Source organism: Schistocerca serialis, chromosome 9 (genome assembly GCF_023864345.2).
Source record: "Schistocerca serialis cubense isolate TAMUIC-IGC-003099 chromosome 9, iqSchSeri2.2, whole genome shotgun sequence".
In the NCBI taxonomy this organism is placed as follows: domain Eukaryota; kingdom Metazoa; phylum Arthropoda; class Insecta; order Orthoptera; family Acrididae; genus Schistocerca; species Schistocerca serialis.
The window spans coordinates 12,515,690-12,540,162 of NC_064646.1; positions in this window are offsets into that span (position 1 = coordinate 12,515,690).

The following is a 24,473-nucleotide window of genomic DNA, read 5'->3' on the forward strand; positions in this document are numbered from 1 at the left end:
TTATATATGCCTTTAAATGCTATTTTGCAGCCAAAATAAGTATTGGGAGAATATTAGAATGGGAAAAAAGTAAAAATACAGGTTCAGTTGTAAATCCACGTTGATACCAACAATTTGGGCAACTTCATTTACTTTATGTATACGCAAGTTCAAAGATGATAGCTCATTTCTTCCATTCTCTCATTTTTCCACGTCGAGCCATCTTACTGCGTGAATTCCATATATCGGACTGGCACATACACTTGTAAGTAGGCTGTTTATGTTTTCTCTATGTAAGTAGGCTGTTTATGTTTTCTTTATGTAAGTAGGCTGTTTATGTTCTTATATTGGTAACGCCGCCGCCACATAGCGCTCTCTGTATGAATATGAAAATCACTGGCTGTGATGTGTGCAGTCTGTGGCTGCTTTGCATTCTTTGCATTGTTGTAATACTCGCCATTGTAGTGTTGGGCAGCGGCAGCTGGATGTGAACAGCGCGTAGCGTTGCGCAGTTGGAGGTGAGCCGCCAGCAGTGGTGGATGTGGGGAGAGAGATGGCGGAGATTTGTAATTTGTCATGAACTGATATATATATTATGACTTGTGATGATATTAAGGTAAATACATTGTTTGTTCTCTATTAATATCTTTCATTTGCTAACTATCCCTATCAGTAGTTAGTGCCTTCCATAGTTTGAATCTTTTATTTAGCTGGCAGTAGTGGCGCTCGCTGTATTGCAGTAGCTTGAGCAGCGAAGATTTTTGTGAGGTAAGTGATTTGTGAAAGGTATAGGTTATTGTTAGTCAGGGCCATTCTTTTGTAGGGAATTTTGAAAGTCAGATTGCGTTGCGCTAAAAATATTGTGTGTCAGTTTAAGGACAGTCTTGTATAATTGTTAAAAAGGGGACGTTGCACACTATCTGATAAAAAAGTATCGGGAGCCCTAATAGTGGATATTAATGTGGGGTTCGTCTACCATTCGTCTTTTTGGCGGCATGAACTCTGTTGGGGACACTTCCAACGAGGGCTGTGGAGGAACGGCAGGCAAATTCTTGCCCAAGAGGCGAAATCAGAAAATGTAGTTCCGTTGGCCACTAAGGTCTCAAGTGACGTCGACGTTGTAACTCATTCCAAACGTGTTCCGTTGGGTTTAGTTCGGGACTCTGGGCAGACCAGTCAGCGTTATTGTCCAAAAACAATTCTCTCACAAATGGTGCTTTAGGACAGGGTACATTACTCTACTGGTACAATCGTCGACTCCAGACGTTTCGTCTGCTGCAGGCCGTGCACAATGCTATAAAATGTGTTCAAATCCTTGCGCATCTAGCGTTTTCTTAGCGCAATGTGGAGATCACACGCTAGTCACGAAAAACATCAGCATGCCGTAACACAATCTCCTCTGTACTTCACTGCTAGCATTACACGTGATACCAGTTGACATTATCCAGCATACGTCTTTTTTTTTAACTCTCTACGCACAGTCGTTGTGCTATCTGGACTGCTGGTTGCAACTTGTAAATCACGACTGATTCCATTCACTGATTTCGTACAATTCTTTACAGCGACTCTTCGCAATGTTTGAAGGTGCCTGTCGGTCAGTCTGACTGGTCTTGAGTTATCTGTGGTTATTCCTCTGCGTTTCCATCTCACAGGGGCGAAACCAACAATGTGAAACCTCCCCTTAGAAAAATTTATGAATTACTGTGCTGGTAAACCCCTTACGTTATTTGATTTTCAAACAGCTGAGCACAACTGAACGTACTCAGACATTTGTCTCTTTACGTATTCTGATCATCACTAAACTGACACACAACATTTTTAGCGCAACGCAATCTGACTTTCAATAATCCCTACAAAAGAATGGCCCTGACTAACAATAACCTATAACTTTCATGAATCACTTACATCAGAAAAATCTTCGCTACTCGAACTACTGCAATACAGCGAGCGCCAATACTGCCAGCCAAATAAAAGATTCTAACTACTGAAGGCACTAACTACTGATAGGCATAGTTAGCAAATGAAAGATTTTGATAGAGAACAAACAATGTATTTACCTTAATAATATTCAAAAGTCATCATATATATATATATATATATATATATATATATATATTAGTTCATGAAATAGAGTACTACAAATTTACTCTTTCTGATGGACACACGTCCAGATCGTCCGCTCTCAAAATTCTGCCGTCTCTCTCCCCACATCCACCATTGTTGGCGGCCCACCTCCAACTGCGCAGCGCTACGCGCTGTTCACATCCAATCTGCCCATTAGTACAATAGCAAATATTCCAACAATGCAAACCAGCCACAGACCGCACACAGCACAGCCCGTGATTTTCATACAGAGCGCGGTGTGGCGTTACCAACATAGAAACCTAAACAACCTACTTAAAAATTGACTTCGACAACTGGAGAAAGAGTGAAATGTGCCTTTTGGATACGTTCCTCAGTTACCGTCTAATGATTAGTGCTATTTCAAAGTCGCAGATCTCTTCTGACCGACCCATTCTGCTATTACTGCTTCTCCACTGACAACACGGTACCCCCCAATTCCTTTGATAATGGCGGATCCGATTCTGGTGACATCTAGTGGTCAAAACAGAAATAGATAGGGGTGTCCGCGTGCTGTTGATCAGGTAGTGTGCACTTCACGACCGTGACTTGTGGACTAGTGCCAGTGACGGATGGTCAGATGACCCCCGGCAGCACTTCTACACTATCTACAGTGCTGCAATGCGACCAGTGTGCGTTTTCAAGGGGCAGACTAATATTTTGCGTAGCGAGCCTGTTCAGGAGTCAGCCACGCCCAGCGGGACGCCTGCTGCCGAAGCAAAGCGGGTGACCCGGTGTCAGGAAGCGGGTGTGCCGGTGTCAGGAAGCGGGTGACCCGGTGTCAGGAGGCGGGTGTGCCGGTGTCGTCGACCCTGCGTTGGACGGCGCTTGCGTCACGCGCCGTGTCGGAAGGAGCGGACGGTCGCACTTCTCGCACGGCGGGGTTCGTTGACCACTCGTAATCTGCTTCCGTTTCCAGGGCCTCCGCTTTCCGCGGGCGCGGAGTTCCCCGAGTTGCATTATAAGCAGCTGTGTCGTCGCCGATGCTGGAAGCGACGGCCGTCTGTCGGCATGTCTCCAGCAAGCTGAGACGACAAGCGAGCAATTAACTGACGTAGCGTAGACTGGGAGACCGTTCTGCTTGCTGGGTCTGGTCATGGTATGCTCTAGTTTTCCCCCGACACGAGAGCCTCTTCACCCGACTAACATCAGAAATTAGGAGAGCTTTTTTTTACGTTTCGGTGAGGTATGGGCTAGTCCATTCTAGCATTCCCGCACTCCTCTTCTGTTCACATCCTGCCTGTCAGTTCAAACAAAGTTTTATAAAAAATAACGAAGTGAATTTGTCTAGGGCCTGTCAATTTCTTCTTTAGAAAGATAGCCTTTCTATACATCACCTTTTGATGTTTCAACTTCTTCAAGTCTTTTTCCACTTTGACGAACCACTGTGATACGTGTTACAAACCGGACGCAATGGGACGGACCAGTCCCCTTTGATTTTTTCTTTTACCACTCGTTTATTACATTGTAAGACAATATTTAACTACATGAAATATTGCTCCCAATAAAGGTTAATATAAGCAGTGACAAAACTTAGTTGTCTTAAGGGTTTCTGCTGGCAACAAATTGTAAGAAGTTAATGTAAGGTTTATATCAATTTAGCTCAAACACGTACCTAGTGATTGAATCACGACACAGACACTTCAACAATTTCGGTAACAAATAAATAGCGTGAATTTGTACTGACAGTAACCAACTAATCAATAGCCTTGCCATTGAATAAGTAGTAGGCCATTTGGAACGAATTAGCAACACCCCGCAACTAGGGGAGTTAATACCAACAGTCTTTAAATGTCTTTCTCCCCATTAAATAAACAAACTTACAGTAATTAAATGAATAACAAATCAAACACACTACGCTCCACTCCAACTCTTCAGTGGAAGCCAAGCCAAAATGAAGATTCCATTAACTGACTAGCACTGAAGTCACACAAAAGCTCAACTCTGTGTTCCCAGACACACATGGGGCATACTTATACAAGACAAGATTTTGAAGGGAGCACATCAGTAAAACCGGTAGTGGAGCTAACTTGTGCTACTGAAAATTAAGGTACTAGACCGGGGCACAAGGTGGTATACAATGAGGTTGCCTTAGTGCTATACTGCGCTCCAAAATATTAATTCAAATGGCCAATTCAAAATTAAGTACACATAAACTAGCATTAATTAACGAGGAGTGACACCACGTCACTCGAAGGGATGACAACACTTAATTGAAAAAACAAATGCCGGAAGCGGCAGTAACATCAAACACCTTCTCCAGGAGTCACTTCCCGCTATACAAGTAAACATTTAACCAAGCACAAGGAAGGAACCCCAAAGAGAAACTTAAAATAAAACCCCCAAAACATTATAAAGGACAGAGAACCCCAACTATTTAAATTTAAAAGAATTAGTTGTCCCCAAAGGCAGTGTAAACGCGAAGGCCACACTTAAGAGGCCACCAAAATTGCTTACAAAGGGTCTTATACATTTGCTCCTTTTCTTTAAAGAAACACAAGGCTGCTTAACTTCTGTTGGCTTCTGCTGGACGTCCGGTATGGCTCGTGTAGGATACACCAGGCAGCAACCCAAGCTAGGCGGTCACAAGGCACGGCGAGCAAAATCAGGAGAGCAGAGAGGCAGGCAGCCAACACACATCCTCCATCCTGAACCGGCAGACTGCGTACAACCAACTCCACATATACGTGGTTGCTTCCACCTCGTACCTCGCGGCGCCTCAGCAGGTAGCCCGAGCAAACGTCAACTGCCACTCGCCCTGCGAATGCGGAAAACAACAAGGCAAGCAAAGATAAGAAACATCGAAGGAGAGGTAATGGACAGTAACGATCGCCACGGCTCACAATGTTCTTTGGTTTTATTACTCAAAAAGTAACAAAACATTCCTGCTCTCACAAGCAAAGCGTGTTCTGGTTTCACAACCGCCACTTTAATTTATCCGCCTGTTCGGTTTTTTTTTTTTTCACTCAGTTTTGTCGTCCTATGGACCACGTAAATAACTACTTTTGATTAAACTTCTGATCTTTCCAATAATTTTTCATTCGATCAGAGTACTGTCGTTTCAAAACTTCTACCACCTTTGTTCCAGTTTTTATTTTTTGGTTTTCTCTGCAGATGGGAATCTAAAACCTTCTTTTGAGATGTATTTCTGTTCAGAATTTCATGTTCTTCAATCTTAATCACTTTCTTGGATGCAGTTGCACCAGAGAGATTTTTTGTGGCTACAAAATTCTCTAGCACAATGGTTCCCAAACCCCTTGAAGGGTAAAAAAAAAAATAAAAATAAAAAATAAAAAAAAGGAATCAATTTTGTTTTTAGTCATGAAACTAAGTCATGTTTACAAGATCATCACTATTGCCATTATTTTATAATATTTCGTATTTCTTACTAAGTTACCTACAGTTACATTGCTTTCAAATAGTAATATTAACGCGTGACAATGTGATGAAGGTTACAATTTGTGAAATGAATGTATGGACAACATCTTCCTCACAAGGTCCACCCCACTGCATGAGTACTTTGCACTTTGTACCACATATCTATGACAACAAAACTGAGACATATACGTCATATACACTGCAATATCTCACGAAAATACCTCCTCCGAGTTGTAGGTAGCTCCCTCAATAGACCAGAAATTGCATTATTATTCACTTCGCAACTATAAACGAACTGACTGACCGTACGACACAATATAAACTGTGTAATGCCTACTACTCGATCATAATGTCTACACAGTATTGTTATTATTATTGTTATTGGCAGTGGTCAGACACAAGCCGATGCCAGCCTCAAGTCTTAATTTCTTGTAGCTCACAAATAAAGAATACAGCAAACAAATTATTTACTGATAACAGACGAAAGTATAGTGCACTTATTTCAATTTGGTTGATTTTAAGTGAGGGTGCAAGGTGCGTGTGAAGCAAATGTCGCTAGGTAGAGGAGCGGTGCAAACGAAGCATGTTTCGCGACAAGTCTTCCCTCAATGTAGAGTGTTAGCTCTCTTTTCTGAGAAGGATTTGTAGGTGGCATTCGCGATGCACTGAGAATTTGTTCATATTCCATTGAAAAAAAACTGTCGTTAGAATTAAGCAGTATCAGTTTTATCGCAGATTCAGTTGTTCGTGGTTTCATAAAACACTTAGAAAAACAAGGTAGCATTTATTTTATCATTTTGAAAATGGACGTGGTCAAATAATATCGTATTTCATTCTAAACTTTTGCTAGGCTCTTAACTTGGTGGTGGTGGGTGGACTACGGGGGTTGGGGTGGGAAAGGCGGGGGAGGTAGGGGCGGTACTAGCTAATATGTGATAGTACTTAGGGTTAATGGCCTCAGACAGGTTGGAATCACTAAGCTAGCATATCCCTTTTTTGTTCATCCGAAGTTGATGGCCGTAAAACATCATCTCCGTTTTCTCTTCGTAACATTTATTTGTTCAGTTTTCCCGTACAGATCTTCAATACTTTTGTTCCTGTAAAAGGCTTGGGTATCATTTGCCCCAATAATTTTATTAGTGTGTTTTCTCTCCCTCTTTTCCGTTTTTTCTGTTCCTCCTGTCTTAAGTAAATCCAGGCATTCGTGTGCATGTAAACGATGTGGTCTTTTTAATGTAGCGTAGTGCTGCAACTTTGCCTGAGAGGAGATGGATCTCCTATTGTAATATCTTGAGTCAATTCAAACGTCATTGCCACATTCCTTGCTCTCAGTTTGTTAGCCTCTACATCACAGACGTTCTTGTCTACAACCTGATCAAGGTACTTGAATCGATTGGCTCTTAATTTTTCCTTAATCTGCGTTTATGAAGTTTGGAGGGCATTATAATTATATGTCTCATAAATTCAGCTTTTACGTAACATATTTGAACGCCTGTTTTTCCTGCAATTCTTATCAATATGTTTGTTTATCTTTCTTGTTGCCATTTCTGTCTCACGGAACAGTATTGCAAGGTCGTTCATGTTTTTCCCAACTGCGTTTGGTCTTTTACTCCACTCTTTCTGAGTTTCGCTTCCCAGTCTCGGATTACCTATTCAAGAACACAACTCAACGAAATAGGGGATACGCCATTTTCCTATTTAACCTGTTCGCACCTCGAAACATAGCTCTCTTAGCGATTTATCATTCGATTTTGTGTTTATTAGTGTTTGCCGAATTATGTTTTTCGCTTTATTATACACATCATTTGCTTTCAATATTTGAAACAGTTGTCATATCAATGGAGCTATATATGCTTTTTCGAATTGTTCATCTGAAGTTCATGGCCGTAAAACATCATCTACGTTTTATCTTCGTAACATTTATTTGTTCAGTTTTCCCGTACAGATCTTCATTACTCTTGTTTCTGTAAAAACCGTTGGTATCATTTGCCCCAATAATTTTATTAGTGTGTTTCCCCTCCCTCTTTTCCGTTTTTTCTGTTCCTCCTGTCTTAAGTAACTCCAGGCATTCGGATGCATGTAAACGATATGATCTTTTTAATGTAACGTAGTGCTGCAACTTTGCCTGAGAGGAGATGGATCTCCTATTGTAATTGTTGTTGTCTTCAGTCCTGAGACTGGTTTGAGGCAGCTCTCCATGCTACTCTATCCTGTGCAAGCTTCTTCATCTCCCAGTACTTACTGCAAACTACGTCCTTCTGAATCTGCTTAGTGTATTCATCTCTTGGTCTCCCTCTACGATTTTTACCCTCCACGCTGCCCTCCAATGCAAAATTTGTGATCACTTGATGCCTCAGAATATGTCCTACCAACCGGTCCCTTCTTCTTGTCAAGTTGTGCCACAAACTCCTCTTCTCCCCAATTCTATTCAATACCTCCTCATTAGTTATGTGATCTACCCATCTAATCTTCAGCAATCTTCTATAGCACCACATTTCGAAAGATTCTATTCTCTTCTTGTCCAAACTATTTATCGTCCATGTTTCACTTCCATACATGGCTACACTCCATACAAATACTTTCAGAAACGACTTCCTGACACTTAAATCTATACTCGATGTTAACAAATTTCTCTTCTTCAGAAACGCTTTCCTTGCCATTGCCAGTCTACATTTTATATCCTCTCTACTTCGACCATCATCAGTTATTTTGCTTCGCAAAACGCAAAACTCCTTTACTACTTTAAGTGTCTCGTTTCCTAATCTAATTGCCTCAGCATCACCCGAGCTAGCTCGACTACGTTCCATTATCCTCGTTTTGCTTTTGTTGACGTTCATCTTATATCCCGCTTTCAAGACACTGTCCATTACGTTCAACTGCTCTTCCAGGTCCTTTGCTGTCTCTGACAGAATTACAATGTCATCGGCGAATCTCAACGTTTTTATTTCTTTTCCATGGACTTTAATACCTACTCCGAATTTTTCTTTTGTTTCCTTTACTGCTTGCTCAATATACAGATTGAATAACATCGGGGAAAGGCTACAACCCTGTCTCCACTCCCTTCCCAACTGCTGCTTCCCTTTCATGCCCCTTGACTCTTATAAGTCCCGTCTGGTTTCTGTACAAATTGTAAATAGCCTTTCGCTCCCTGTATTGTACCCCTGCCACCTTTAGAATTTGAAAGAGAGTATTCCAGTCAACATTGTCAAAAGCTTTCTCTAAGTCTACAAATGCTAGAAATGTAGGTTTGCCTTTCCTTAATCTATTTTCTAAGATAAGTTGTGGGGTCAGTATTGCCTCACGTGTTCCAATATTTCTGCGGAATCCAAACTGATCTTCGCCGAGGTTGGCTTCTACCAGTTTTTCCATTCGTCTGTAAAGAATTGGCGTTAGTATTTTGCAGCTGTGACTTATTAAACTGATAGTTCGGTAATTTTCACATCTTGAAACGTGCCCTTAGAAAAATTATACATGACTGTGCTTAAACTGACACACAATATTTTTTAGAGCAACGCAATCTGACTTTCAATAATCCCTACAAGAGAATCGCCCTGACTAAATTAACATATACCTTTCACAAATCACTCACCTCACAAAAATCCTCGTCACTCGAACCACCGCAAAACAGCGACCGCCACCACTGCCAGCCAGCTAAATAAAAGATTCAAACTACTGAAGGCACTAACTACTGATAGGCACAGCTAGCAAATGAAAGACTTTGATAGAGAACAAACAATGTATTGACCCTAATAGTCTTCAAAAATCATAATATATATATAGCAGTTCATGACATCCCTTCTTACAAATGTACTGTTTCTGATGGACACACGTCCAGATCACCCGCTCTCAAAAATTCACCATCTCACTTCCCCACAAACACCACTGCTGGCGGCTCACCTCCAACTGCGCAACGCTACGCGCTGTTAACAGCCAACAGCCCAACAATACAATAGCGAATATTACAACAACGCCACCCAGCCACAGACCGCACACAGCACAGCCAGTGACCCTCATACAGAGCGTCACGTGGCGCTACCAATAAGAAAACCCAAACAGCCTACTTACAATCTGTCAACACCTGCTTTCTTTGAGATTGGAATTATTATATTCTTCTTGAAGTCTGAGGGTATTTCGCCTGTCTCATACATCTTGCTCACCAGATGATAGAGTTTAGTCACGACTGACTCTCCCAAGGCCGTCAGTAGTTCCAATAGAATGTTGTCTACTCCCGGGGCCTTGTTTCGGCTCAGGTCTTTCAGTGCTTTGTCAAACTCTTCAGGCAGTATCGTATCTCCCATTTCATCTTCATCTACATCCTCTTCCATTTCCATAATATTGTCCTCAAGTACATCGCCCTTGTATAGAACCTCTATATACTCCTTCCACCTTTCTGCTTAGAACTGGGTTTCCATCAACGCTCTTGATATTCATACAAGTGGCTCTCTTTTCTCCAAAGGTCTCTTTAATGTTCCTGTAGGCAGTATCCATCTCACCCCTAGTGAGATAAGCCTCTACATCCTTACATTTGTCCTCTAGCCATCCCTGCTTAGCAGTTTTGCACTTCCTGTCGATCTCATTTTTGAGACGTTTGTATTCCTTTTTGCCAGCTTCATTTACTGCGTTTTTATATTTTCTCCTTTCATCAATTAAATTCAATATTTCTTCTGTTACCCAAGAATTTCTACTAGCCCTCGTCTTTTTACCTACTTGATCCTCTGCTGCCTTCACTACTTCATCCCTCAGAGCTACCCATTCCTCTTCTACTGTATTTCTTTCCCTCATTCTTGTCAATTGTTGCCTTATGTTCTCCCTGAAACTCTGCACAATCTCTGGTTCTTTCAGTTTATCCAGGTCCCATCTCATTAAATTCCCACCTTTTTGCAGGTTTTTCAGTTTTAATCTACAGTTCATAACCAATAGATTGTGGTCAGAGACCACATCTGCCCCTATTAATGTCTTACAATTTAAAATTGTATTGTAATATCTTGAGTCAATTCAAACGCCATTGCCACATTCCTTGCTCTGAGTTTTTTATCCTCTACATCACAGACGTTCTTGTCTACAACCTGACCAAGGTTTTTCCTTAATCTGCATTTATGAAGTTTGGAGGGCATTATAATTATATGTCTCATAAATTCTGCTTCTACGTAAGATATTTGAACGCCTGTTTTTCCTACAATTCTTATCAATATGTTTGTTTATCTTGTTGCCATTGCTGTCTCACGGTACAATATTGGAAGGTCGTTCACGTTTTTCCCAACTGCGTTTGGTCCTTTACTCCACTCTTTCTGAGTTTCTCTTCCCAATCTCGGATTACCTTTTGCAAGAACACATACTGAACAAAATAGGGGATAGGCCATTTCCTGTTTAACTTGTTCGCACCTCGAAACGTACTTCTACTAGCGATTTACCATTAGATTTTGTATTTATTAGTGTTTGCCGAATTATGTTTCTCGCTTTATTACACACACCAAATGCTTTCAATATTTGAAACAGATGTCACATCAATAGAGCTACATGCGTTTTCGAATTTTTTATTTTATTATTTGAAAGTATTTTAAATACGCAACATTCTTTGGAACTCGCCTATAAATATCCAATATACGTCAAAATACTGCATTTAGGACATTGAGGACAGATATTTTCGAGGTCTGGCATATTATGAATCAAACAACAACAGAAGGATCATCCAGGATTGCAATGAACAAACGGAGTTTGCCTTCTCGCCACTTTTGAATAATGCCTGAATAGTCAAAAACAACCTTTTTGATCCTTGTCCTCTCCCAACAATTATATTATTTGTACGAAAAGAAACTCCACCCTGTCATTGTGCCATCGACTACTACTACAGAGATCAGGGAATCTCAAGTGATCGTCCTCCTGTCAAGGATGTCGTGCCAACTTCCACTCACCGATTTGATTCGTATTGACTGGATATGTAGGTTCAAATGCCTCTGAGCACTATGGGACTTAACTGCTGTGGTCATCAGTCCCCTAGAACTACTTAAACCTAACTAACCTAAGGACATCGCACGCATCCATGCCCGAGGCAGGATTCGAACCTTTGAACGTAGCGGCCACGCGGTTCCAGACTGTAGCGCCTAGAACCGCACGGCCACTCCGGCCGGCGGATATGTAGGGAACGACGACTTCAGCACATGTAAAAAGGAAGATGCAGCTCTCAAACGTTTCGAGAAAATCAAATTCGAAAATTTTACAAGTATTTACAAATTTTGTACTCGAGAAGTACGCAGGCGAGCGTGTTAAGCGGCTAATTTCAGGAGCGCGACGCCCATGGATACAATAAGCCTGCCTGTACTTCTCTTTTTCCCTTCCTTCCTAAGTATTATGACTATGTAAACTGTCATTATTGAGTGGTTCACTTACTATTTTCGTAATCTTTATCCTGGAAAAAGGAGAAAACGTTTTCGTAATCAGATTGGAAAAAATAGATACACAAAATCTTTCATTCGAATCGCACACGCACATCGTGGTCTGGGGGGTAGCGGTTTTGACTAGAAATCAAAACGTCCTCAGTCCCGGGTTCTAGACACTTTTTGAATGATAATCAGCATTGGCGGCCGAAGACTTCCGGTATAAGAAGTTACCCTCATTCTGCCAACAGCTTTGTCAAAGAGCGCGGAGGAGCGGACAGAGGTTCAGGCATTCTCTTGTCCTTGAGATGGGAAACTGCCCATTAAAGGCGGAAGAAACAGCAATGATCAACGGCATGAGGATGCAGAAGGCAATGGAAACCACTGCGTTAAAGACAAGTAACGTGTACCCACAGGACTTGTGTCCCCGGAAGGGTTCAAGCCGTCTGAAAGGCGATGGATCGACACACCTCAAATTAATTTCCACTAATTGGTGAAGTAAGAGAAGTCGATTTAGAAGAGACAGGGCATCCAGTATTAGAATTATGATTTAAGAGAGCTTTGGAGGGCTTAAGATCAAATAATTCAGAAGGGATACATAACATTTCATCAAAATTTCTAAAATTTCTTCATTGGGGGAAGTGGCAACAAAACGGCTATTCACGTTAGTGTGTAGAATGCAGGAGTCCGGCAATACGTATACCATCTGCCTTTCGGAAAATGTCATCCACACGATTCTGAAGACAGCAAGAGCCGACAAGTGCGAGAATTATCGCACAGTTATCGTAAAAGGTCATGCATCCAAGTAGCTTACAAGAATAAAACACAGAAGAATGGAAAAGGAAATTGAGGACGTGCTAGATGACGATCAGTTCGGCTTTAGGGAACGCAGAGGCACCAGATAGGCTGTTTTGACATTGTGGTTGATAATTGAAGCAAGATAATGATAATGATATCCAGCGGTCACCGGCCCTGCAGACCACGCGCCGCTTCCGCAAACTGCCTCCATTCCTTCCTGTTTTGTGCCCGGTTCCTCCAGGTGTCTTCAATCCCCAGGGCTGCTAGGTCCTTCGCCAGGTCGTCCATCCAGCGCTGCCTTTTTCGTCCAATGGGGCGTTTGGTGTTTGGTTTCCAAATAATGGAAGCAAGACTAAAGGAAAATCAAGACACACTCATTTGTCGACCTGGAAAAGTGTTCGACAATGTAAAATTGTGCAAGATGTTCCAAATTCTGAGAAAAATAGGGGTAAGCTGTAGGGAGAGACGCGTAATATACAATATGTACAAGAGCCAAGAGGGAAAAATAAGAGTGGACGAACAAGAAAGAAGTGCTAAGATTAAAAAGGGCGTAAGACAGGGATGCAGTCTTTAGCCCCTACTGTTCAATCTGTACTTCGAAGAAGCAATGATGGAAATAAAAGAAAGGTTCAGGAGTGGAATTAAGATTCAAGGTGGAAGGATATCAATGATACGATCAGTGATACGATTCGCTGATGACATTGCTATCCTGAATAAAAGTGAAGAAGAATTACATGATCTCCTGAATGGAATGAACAGTCTAATGAGTACAGAATATGGATTGAAAGTAAATCGAAGAAAGACGAAAGTAATGAGAATTAGCAGAAATGAGAACAGCGAAGAACTTAACATCAGGATTTATGATCACAAAGTAGGAATTCTGCTACCTAGGCAAAATAAGCAGAGATGCACGGAGCAAGGACAATAAAAGCAGACTGGTACTGGTAAAAGGGCATTACTGGCCAAGAGAAGTCTACTAGTACAAACAAATGCTCTAATTTGATGGAAGAAATTTCTGAGAATGTAAGTTTGGAGCACAGCATTGTATGGTAGTGAAACATGGACTGTGGGAAAACCCGAACAAAAGAGAATCGAAGCATTTGAGATGCGGTGCTACAGACGAATCTCGAAAATTAGGTGGACTGATAAGGTGAGGTATGAGGAGGTTCTGTGCGGAATCGGAGAAGAAAGGAACATGTGGTAAACACTGACAAGGAGAAGGGAAAGGATGATAGGACATCGCGGTGAACGCACATTGGAAGCGTCATCGCCATACTAGCATATCACCCGGCATGATGGTATGGGGTGCCATTGGTCGGTTGGTTGGTTTTTTGGGGAAGGAGACCAGACAGCGAGGTCATCGGTCTCATCGGATTAGGGAAGGAAGTCGGCCGTGCCCTTTGAAAGGAACCATCCCGGCATTTGCCTGGAGCGATTTAGGGAAATCACGGAAAACCTAAATCAGGATGGCCGAACGCGGGATTGAACCGTCGTCCTCCCGAAACCATTGGTTACACGTCTCGGTCACCTCTTGTTCGCATTGACGACACTTTGAACAGTGGACGTTACATTCGATCCCTGCGAAACCGTACATTTCAGCAGGATAATGCACGAACGCAATGTTGCAGGTCCTGTACGGGCCAGCAAATGTTCGATTGCTGCCCTGGCCAGCACATTTTCCCGATCTCTCACCAGCTGAAAACGTCTGGTCAATGGTGGCCGAGCAACTGGCACATCACAATACGCCAGTCACTACTCTTGATGATCTGTGGTATCGTGTTGAAGCTGCATGGGCAGCCGTACCAGTACACGCCATCCAAGCTCTGTTTGACTCAATGCCCAGGCGTATCAAGGCCGTTATTACGACCATAGGTGCTTTCTCAGGATCTATGCACCCAAATTGCGTGAAAATATAATCACATGTCAGTTCTAGTATAATATATCTGTCCAATGAATACCCGTTTATCATCTGCTTTCTTCTTGGTGTAGCAATTTTAATGGCCAGTAGTGTACTTTGTCGTCAGACTTTCCACATACCGCCACCTGTCCTTTACAGAGAGGGCAAGCCTCAGACCTAGGATTGCCAGAAGTCCCGATTTGGGCGAGGTTGTCTCGAGTTTCCAGTTAAAAAGTCGACTCCCGGGTAAAACTTCTCGGGGTAGGTAAAAAACCGGTGACAGAAAAATGGATAATATTTCATGTAATATTAAGGTCTCCGCTTTGAACTGATCATTAAGGTTTGAAAACTGAGGATGGCTCTTCTAAACGTTACTGAAATTTAAAATCTGCTTTTAGTTTTAGTCAGAGAGCTAAGTTGGCAAACGTTATTGAACAGCCGTGGTTTCCGAGTAGCGAGTCAGAAGTCGATCTTAACAGTGCTTAGTGATTCTCAGCAAGAACAACTTAGTAGTATTGTGCAATTTCCTTCGTGAAACATTTTTACAAATATTGATTTGCCATAATACACCGAAACTAAAGAACTGTTAATGCCGAAGAAGAAACAAAAGTTAAAAACTAAATTCAGGACCGAATGGTGCAAAGTTTACATGTGGCTTTGAAAAGTGTAAGATGATCATAATGCTCATAGTATTGTGTGCCCGTTATATTTAAGTGTTTCGTGTGTAGACCGAAAATAAGGTTAAAAAACACGCAAACAACGCCACGCAAAAGACTTCTATTCAACAGACGGCCTGCAAAATACTTATGAAACTATGTTCCTTTTTTACCTCTCATGGACAACTTAGTAGTATTGTGCAGTTTCCTTAGTGAAACCTTTTTGCAAATATTGATTTGTCATAATACATCGAAATTAGAGAACTGCTAGTGCCGAAGAAGAAACAAAAGTTCAAATCTAAATTTGGGAGTTAAAGGTGCAAAGTTTACATGTGGCTTTGAAAAGCGTAAGATGATCATAATGCTCATAGTACTGTGTGCCCGTCATATTTCAGTGTTTGCCGTGTAGGCCGAAAATGACGTTAAAAATACGCAAATAACGCCACAAAAAATGGCTCTGAGCACTATGGGACTCAACTTCTGAGGTCATCAGTCCCCTAGAACCTAGAACTACTTAAACCTAACTAACCTAAGGACATCACACACATCCATGCCGGAGGCTGGATTCGAACCTACGACCGTAGTGGTCTCGCGGTTCCAGACTGTAGCGCCTAGAACCGCTCGGCCACTCCGGCCGGCAAACAACGCCACACAAAAGACTTCTATTCAACAGACGGCCTGCAAAACGTTTATGAAACTATGTTCTTTTTTTACCTCTCATGGACATCTAGAGCAATAAAAAGAAATTAAACATTTTTCTCCAGGAAGAAGAAGAGAACTTTTTTAAGCTGAAGGACCGGCCGGAGTGGCCGAGCGGTTATAGGCGCTACAGTCTGGGACAGCGCGACCGCTACGGTCGCAGGTTCGAATCCTGCCTCGGGCATGGATGTTTGTGATGTCCTTAGGTTAGTTAGGTTTAAGTAGTTCTAGGGGACTGATGACCACAGCAGTTACGTCCCATAGTGCTCAGAGCCATTTGAACCATTTTAAGCTGAAGTCTGATGGTAAGTGGACGGAATTTTTTTGTCTCTGTGAAAACTGTAAAAACCTCTTCAGACCTGTCTGTTTCGTCTTTTCTGTATCTCATTACAGTGCTGCTCCAGAAAGACTTTTCAGCCTCATGAGGAGAGATAAGAGAAACCATTTGTCCGTGGCTATATTAGCATCTGAATTACTGGTTGAGCCGTGCGTGGCTCGTGTTCGTGCCAAATCTCATTTGACATCCTGTTTTTATTGTACTACCACCTCGGTATGTTAATTTCAATTACTGGTGTCACTGAGTTGCTGGCTTACCTGCCCATAAGCGGCAGCAGCGGCGCACTCGATGTAAGCCCTGCGTATTATCTTTGCTGACTGCTATTACTTCCAGGTTGTCGTGTGTTTGGCGTTCGTATCTGGTAGTCAGTTGCAACGCGCCAGCGGTAGAGTTCGGATCTGGCAGTCGGACGGTTGGGACGCGGCAGGAGTCGGTCGGGTTGGAGCGGCAGTGAGGTTCGGATAGATACGGCTCGCCCGACCGTTGCCGCCACACATGGTTTCAATAGGCGCGGTCTTGGTTGATCGGCTTACTGGACGACGTGATTGCTCGCCGATTAGATTAGATTAGATTAGTACTTGTTCCATTGATCATGAATACGACACTTCGTAATGATGTGGAACGTGTCAGTTTAATTAAAAGGGTCTATACAAAATGGTAAATTAGACAAAATATTACATGACACTCAATATTTTTAATTTTTTGTGGGGGTTGGGAAATTATCCACTTACTACATCCAAAAATTCATCTAATGGGTAGAAGGAGTTGCCATTAATAAATTCTTTTAATTTCCTTTTAAATGCTATATGGCTATCTGTCAGACTTTTGATGCTATTAAGTAAGTGACCAAAGACTTTCGTGGCAGCATAATTTACCCCCTTCCGAGCCAAAGTTAGATTTGACCTTGAGTAGTGAAGATCATCCTTTCTCCTAGTGTTGTAGCCATGTACATTGCTATTACTTTTGAATTCGTTCGGATTGTTAATAACAAAATGGTTCAAATGGCTCTGAGCACTATGCGACTTAATTTCTGAGGTCATCAGTCGCCTAGAACTTAGAACTAATTAAACCTAACTAACCTAAGGACATCACACACATCCATGCCCGAGGCAGGATTCGAACCTGCGACCGGAGCTGTCGCTCGGCTCCAGACTGTAGCGCCTAGAACTCATGTAGCCTCACAATATATATATATATATATATATATATATATATATATATATATATAGTGAGGCTATAGTGAAGATTTCTAGCTCTTTAAATAAGTGTCTGCACGATGATTTTGCATGAGCTCGAGCAATTATTCTGATTACACGCTTTTGTGCAATGAACACTCTTTTACTAAATGATGAGTTACCCCAGAATATGATGCGATACGAAAGCAGAGGATGAAAATAGGCGTGGTAAGCTAATTTACTCAGATGTATATCGCCAAAATTTGCCATGACGCTAATAGCATAAGTATCTGAACTCAAACGTTTCAGCAGATCCTCAGTGTGTTTTTTCCAGTTCAACCCCTCATCAATGCATACACCTAGAAATTTTGAATATTCTACCTTAGCTACCGATTTCTGATCGAAGTCTATATTTATTAATGGGGTCATTACATTTACTGTGTGGGACTGTATATACTGTGTTTTGTCAAAGTTTAATGAGAGCCCATTTGCAGAGAACCACTTAATGATTTTCTGAAGAACATCATTTACAATTTCACCAGTTAATTCTTGTCTATCGGGTGTGATAGCTATACTTGTATCATCGGCAAAAAGTACCAGCTTTGCATCTTCGTGAATATAGATCGTTTATGGGTTGGCGATGTGTGTGTCTCGTGGTTCGTCCTCGTCACTGCATAGTCACTGTTTTTACCATTGGTCGCGTTCTTCGTCCAAGTGTTTGTGATATTATGTGTAGTTTGTGATCTCGACTGCCCAGTTATTTTAATGCTGTTTCCATGCTGATGTGTAGCAGTTGGTTGGTTGGCGCAGTCGCCACATAGCACCAGTGGGGCAAGCAGCGTCGGGAAGGTGCGGATAGCCACTTTTGAGTGGGGACGACTTTGGTTGAGCGTCGGTCGGTCGTCTTGTTAGACGACGTGTATTTGGCCGATTGCTTATGGGTTGGCTGTGTGCGCCGATTTGTGGTTCGTCCCCGTTATTGCACAGTCACTGCCGTGAGCATCGTCTAGTCCTTGTGCAGATGTTCGTGGGGCTGCGTGTAGTTATGTGATTTTCACTGACAAGTTTATTTAAGTGTTGTCGGCGTACTGCCCCTGAGTTAGTCGGTCATTTGATTATACGACATGGGTTTTCGGGTCGTCCACCCCTTATGGGCTGTCTAGGATCCGTTTGTTTGATTTCCACAGTCTCTGCTGTCAGCATCGGTGGAATTTTCGTGCAAGCGCGGAGCGGAACCTTGGTGCAAGTGTGGAACGGAACTCACCTTGAGCATTGGTTGGGCCGACTGCCTGTCTCACCTACGCGAACGTTTATATTTCAAGTGCAGACCGACCCGCGGAAACTTCTGAGCGCCGCTGGCTGTACTGCCTTTTCTTATTGGTGTTGGATTGTGTATTTTAATGGCTTATAGCCGATGGTTTGAGTTTGTATGCTTTTAGTTGGGTTTTGAATAATGGGCCTTCAGCCGCTTTAAATTGAAAGTTCCTTACTTCAAGAATTCCACTGTTTGGGCCTTCAGCCTGTGTAAAATAGTGTTTAAAGATAAAGCTTTGGGCCTTTTGCCTACTAAAAATTATTTTACACTACTGGCCATTAAAATTGCTACACCAAGAAGAAATGCAGATGATAAACAGGTATTCATTGGACAAATATATTATAATAGAACTGACATGTCATTACATTTTCACGCAATTTGGGTGCTTAGATCCTGAGAAATCAGTACCCAAAACAACCACCTCTGGCCGTAATAACGGCCTTTATACGCCTGGGCATTGAGTCAAACAGAGCTTGGATGGCGTGTACAGGTATTACCCTCCTGAACCCAACGATTCCATATTCTGCTAACAGTCATTGGAACTCGACCAACACGAGCAGCAATGTCGCGATACGATAAACTGCAATCGCGATAGGCTACAATCCGACCTTTATCAAAGCCGGAAACGTGATGGTACGCATTTCTCCTCATTACACGAGGCATCACAACAACGTTTCACGAGGCAACGCCGGTCAACTGCCGTTTGTGTATGAGAAATCGGTTGGAAACTTTCCTCATGCCAGCACGTTGTAGGTGTCGCCACCGGCGCCAACCTTGTGTGAATGCTCTGAAAAGGTAATCACTTGCGTATCACAGCATCTTCTTCCTGTCGGTTAAATTTCGCGTCCGTAGCATCATCTTCGTGGTGCAGCAATTGTAATGGCCAGTAGTGTAGTATTTTAGTTGTTTTAAGTAATCGGCCTTCAGCCATTACTAAATTAAAATTCTTGTCTTTCAAGGATCAGCCTAATTGAAGGCCTTCTGCCTTCTAAAGATTCTGTTTTGAGTCTTGTCAATCGCACTCAGCACTTCATGTGAATAAAGAGCTAGTCGTGTTTCACAAGAACGATGTTTTCTAAACCCATGTTGACTGTGTGTCAATAGACCGTTTCCTTCGAGGTAATTCATAATGTCCGAACACAATATGTTTTATAATCCTGCTGCATATCGACGTTAACGATATGGGCCTGTAATTTAGTGGATTACTCCCACTACCTTTCTTGAATATTGGTGTGACCTGTGCAACTTTCCAGTCTTTGGGGACGGATCTTTCTTCGAGCGAACGGTTGTATATTATTGTTAAGTATGGAGCTAATGCATCAGCATACTCCGAAAGGAATCTAACTTGTATACAGTCTGGACCAGAAGACTTGCTTTTATTAAGTGATTTAAGTTGCTTCACTACTCCGAGGATATTTACTTCTACGTTACTCATGTTGGCAGCTGTTCTCGATTCGAATTCTGGAATATTTACTTCATCTTCTTTTGTGAAGGCAATTCGGAATGCTGTGTTTAGTAAATCTGCTTTGCCAACACTGTCTTCGATAGTATCTCCATTGTTACCGCGCAGAGAAGGGATTGATTGTTTCTTGCCGCTAACATACTTCACATGCGACCAGAATCTCTTTGGATTTTCTGCCAGGTTTCGAGACAAAGTTTCGTTGTGGAAACTGTTATAGGCGTCTCGCATTGAACTCCGCGCTAAATTTCAAGCTTCTGTAAAGGATCGCCAATCTTGGGGATTTTGCGTCTGTTTAAATTTGGCATGTTTGTTTCGTTGTTTCTGCAACAGTGTTCTAGCCCGTTTTTTGTACCAAGGAGGATCAGCTCCATCTTTTGTTAGTTTATTTGGTATAAATCTCTCAATTGCTGCCGATACTATTTCTAACGTGCAGGGAGGCGGCGGACTGTGTGTTCACCAGGTTTGGAGGACCGGATTCTACAGGATATTGAAACGAACCCCAGTACAGGCTGGCTCTGAGCACTATGGGACTTAACATCTATGGTCATCAGTCCCCTAGAACTTAGAACTACTTAAACCTAACTAACCTAAGGACAGCACACAACACCCAGCCATCACGAGGCAGAGAAAATCCCTGATCCCGCCGGGAATCGAACCCGGGAACCCGGGCGTGGGAAGCGAGAACGCTACCGCACGACCACGAGATGCGGGCCCAGTACAGGTTCCAGGCAAGTAGCCCACCGACATGGCGTAAGCCATAGTGCGATTATGTGTATCCTGTGTGACAACCGCCACTATCTGTGTCAACTGCAGCGTGTGCAAGGATTACCAACAGCAGATTTCCCCGGTGGTGTCCTGTGATATTCTGGCCCGGAGACAACTAGTTGCTGAGTTTTGGAGTCGTCTGCCAGGTTTGGGCGTGGGCTCGGTTGGCTCTTCAGATTTTCCCATGGAAGCTCCAGCAGCGGTTTCTGAACTTTTCTGATGTGGGACGGTGTTGTTGGAACTTTTCTCTGTGTGTGTGTGTGGCTCGTTACTACATTTGTTGGTACTAATTTATTTGCTCAACTGGAGTCCTGCCCGGAGTTGCGTTCATGTACGGTACATTTGGCAGTCGATGTGTTAGGTAAAGTCTGCCTAAGAAGGGCGGTTTTGTACAGTATATACATAGTGAATTACTGCTGCTTGGTATATGTGGTCTTCTGGGATCTGAACAACACGATCTAGTCAATTTGATTGTGTAAAAGCATTTAGTGGTATGTTCTGTATTTTTTTTATTGTGTTATTATTAACTTGGTGGAATAGTCGCGTTTGGTGTCGTTAAGGCACTTATAAGACTGTGATTTGCCTACTCATGTGCGCTTGGCTTTTATTGTTTCGTTTTAGGAAGCGAGACTTGTTTGAGACTTGTGTGTGTTGGCTTCCGGTACTTATTAAGAGCGCCCGAGTTAACGACGCCGTGGTTACAATGTGCTGTCGGGATGTTATATTGTATTTTTGAATTTTATCTTGTGTTGATATTATCTGTCGTGTGTTGCAGAACGTAACCAAGGTGCGTAAGTGATGGGCTGTTGTGGGGGGGCATGTCGGGGAGCTCTCAGCGCTTTATTTCGGGGACCGTTTCTAGTGGGAAGGTTCCGAAGTGTTGAGAGCTCGCTCTTCTGCGATTGCGTTGGGAGTTGCCCGCACCCTTTGGTTGTATCAGATTATTTTGTTATTATATTTATTGGTTGTGTGTTGCGCTTCTTTCATTTTATGGTGCCAAGAGCCATTTTCGTAAAGTTTTTATATAAATCATTTTAAATTGTAATGCCAAGTTAACTTATTACTGGATTTTCTCTTTTGGATAATCTCTAAAAGCACTATTGTAAAAGGTTCCTGATTTTATGGTGGCAAGCTGCCGTCATTGTTTTTTAAAGCTCACTCTTTAACCATTTGTTAAGTTTTGTAAGTTATATGAATTTGTTGTTATTTAAAGGAGTTTAGTATTGGTAATTTAATAAATTGTGTACAGAGTCTGCTGTTTGGATATTATTGGGAGGAACTCCTTGGATAGTTGTCCTATAAGAATGCACATTTCATTTATGAAATCGCCACTTTCATAATTCTAAAAAAAATCTAGCATTGGATAACACATTAAAATTATAGCATCAATGAGTTCGACGAGACTAACATTAGTCAATGGAAGTGCATATTTATTACGGAAATTGTTTCACAGTATATTGCTAATGGAGCTTCTGCATCATATGAGACGAAGTCCTCCCAAAGTAATGCAGCTAGACAATGATAAAAATTATGCAACCTTCTCAGCATTTGTATCCGCAGCCAGGATTATCTCCGTGAAGTGAGTGCGATTACACTAGCCACTGCTGTGAATACGTTATCCGCATAAGCTGATTCCCTGGCGACTAAAATGGCTGCAATCGTCGTTAGCAAATCGTAGCGCCTGCAGTCAACCTTCACGGAATACGAAACACTTCATAGTAAAAGTGCTTTAATACAGTCACACTCAGTAAGTACTGAGCAATGAAATTATCAATATTATATTTTAGTTTATGAATAAAAAACAGTTTATATACACAAATACCTAAATACTTATAGCTCTAGTTTGGCAACAGTGGGATTTGGCAAGAATCCGATAGGTAGTCGACTGTTGCTCTTTTCCTGAAGTAGTGTAGCGGCTCACTCACACATACAAACACACCCCCCCACCCCCCCTCACCCCCACACACACACAAAATCAGCTGACATCAGGACCATTCCGATGAAGCTAAGTTTCCATACTGTTTACCACGGGCCGGCCGCTGTGGACGAGCGGTTCTAGGCGCTTCAATCCGGAACCACGCAGCTGCTACGGTCACAGGTTCGAATCCTACCTCGGGCATGGATGTGTGTGATGTCCTTAGGTTAGTTAGGCTTACACAGTTCTAAGTCTAGGGGACTGATGACCTCAGATAGTGCTTAGAGCCATTTGTTTACCGCGACTGACTCAAACTCGGCTTAGATATACACAGTTTTTAAATTAACGTTCAACGCTTTGTATTATTAGCTACGTTCTACTTCAGCATCTACAACAACCTGTCTTCTGCAGATCTCTGTGTTATGAAGTGCATGGCAGAGGGTACTTCCTGTTGTACCAGTTATTACAGCTTCCTCCCTTTCCATTCACATACACTGGTATGTCAGAAGTTTCGCACGATGTGTCGCGGCCAAGTAACACAGCTCAAGCCCGCCCGGCTAGCCGCGCGGTCTAACGCGCTGCTTCCCGAGCGGGAAGGCGTGCCGGTCCCCGGTACGAATCCACCCAGCGGAACTGTGTCGAGGTCCAGTGTGCCAGCCAGCCTGTGGATGGTTTTTAAGGCGGTTTTCCATCTGCCTCGGCGAATGTGGGCTGGTTCCCCTTATTACGCATCACTTACACTATGTCGGCGATTGCAGCACAAATACTGTCTCGACATACGCGTACACCATAATTACTCTACCACCCAAACGGATCCACTAGGGGCATAACAGCACAACCCTGGGTTCGGTGTGGGGCGACGTTGGGGTGGGTGGACTGATGTGGCCTGTTGTGGGTTTGCGAACCACTGAAGGCCACAGAGCGACAAAGTCTCTCCGTCGTTTGTAGGTCCCCGGTTTGACACACAATACACACATCATAGTTCAATCAAACTTGGACCATACATAGAGGGAAGTGCTACAGTATAGGACGCAAATTAACTAAAAGAAATACGTTGTGAGACAAACAGGAATAACACTTTTATTCAAAGACAGTAATTACACTGAAGTCTCCTCGACTCATGACAGTCCCCTGGACACCTTACAAACGGCGCGATATAGTTCTTAACAGGTTGTGAGGTGACAACGGACAGCAATGAATGCTTTACAACGTGCTACCAAGCTTGCCACAAGGTTGATAATCACTTCTTGTGATGCGGCGTTTCATTCTTCCACCAGCGCGGTTCGCAGCTGCTGGATGGTTATTGGTTCATGTGGCCGTACTGCAGTACATCTCCCTAACGCATCCCACACATGCTGGAAAAAAAAAAAAAAAAAAAAAAAAAAAAAAAAAAAAAAAAGAGAACCATATAGGAAATAACGTTGACTGGTGAGTGTGCCGTGTTCAAAGATTTGAAGATCAGTGCATGCAACATTATGCCTCCCCACAACATAATACCTGGACCACCAAAACGATCACATTCGACAATGCTGAACGTACCTTTATAAGGCGAGAGGTCGGACCACGTGATGCTCCCAGAAACATGTCAGTAATATTTCCAAG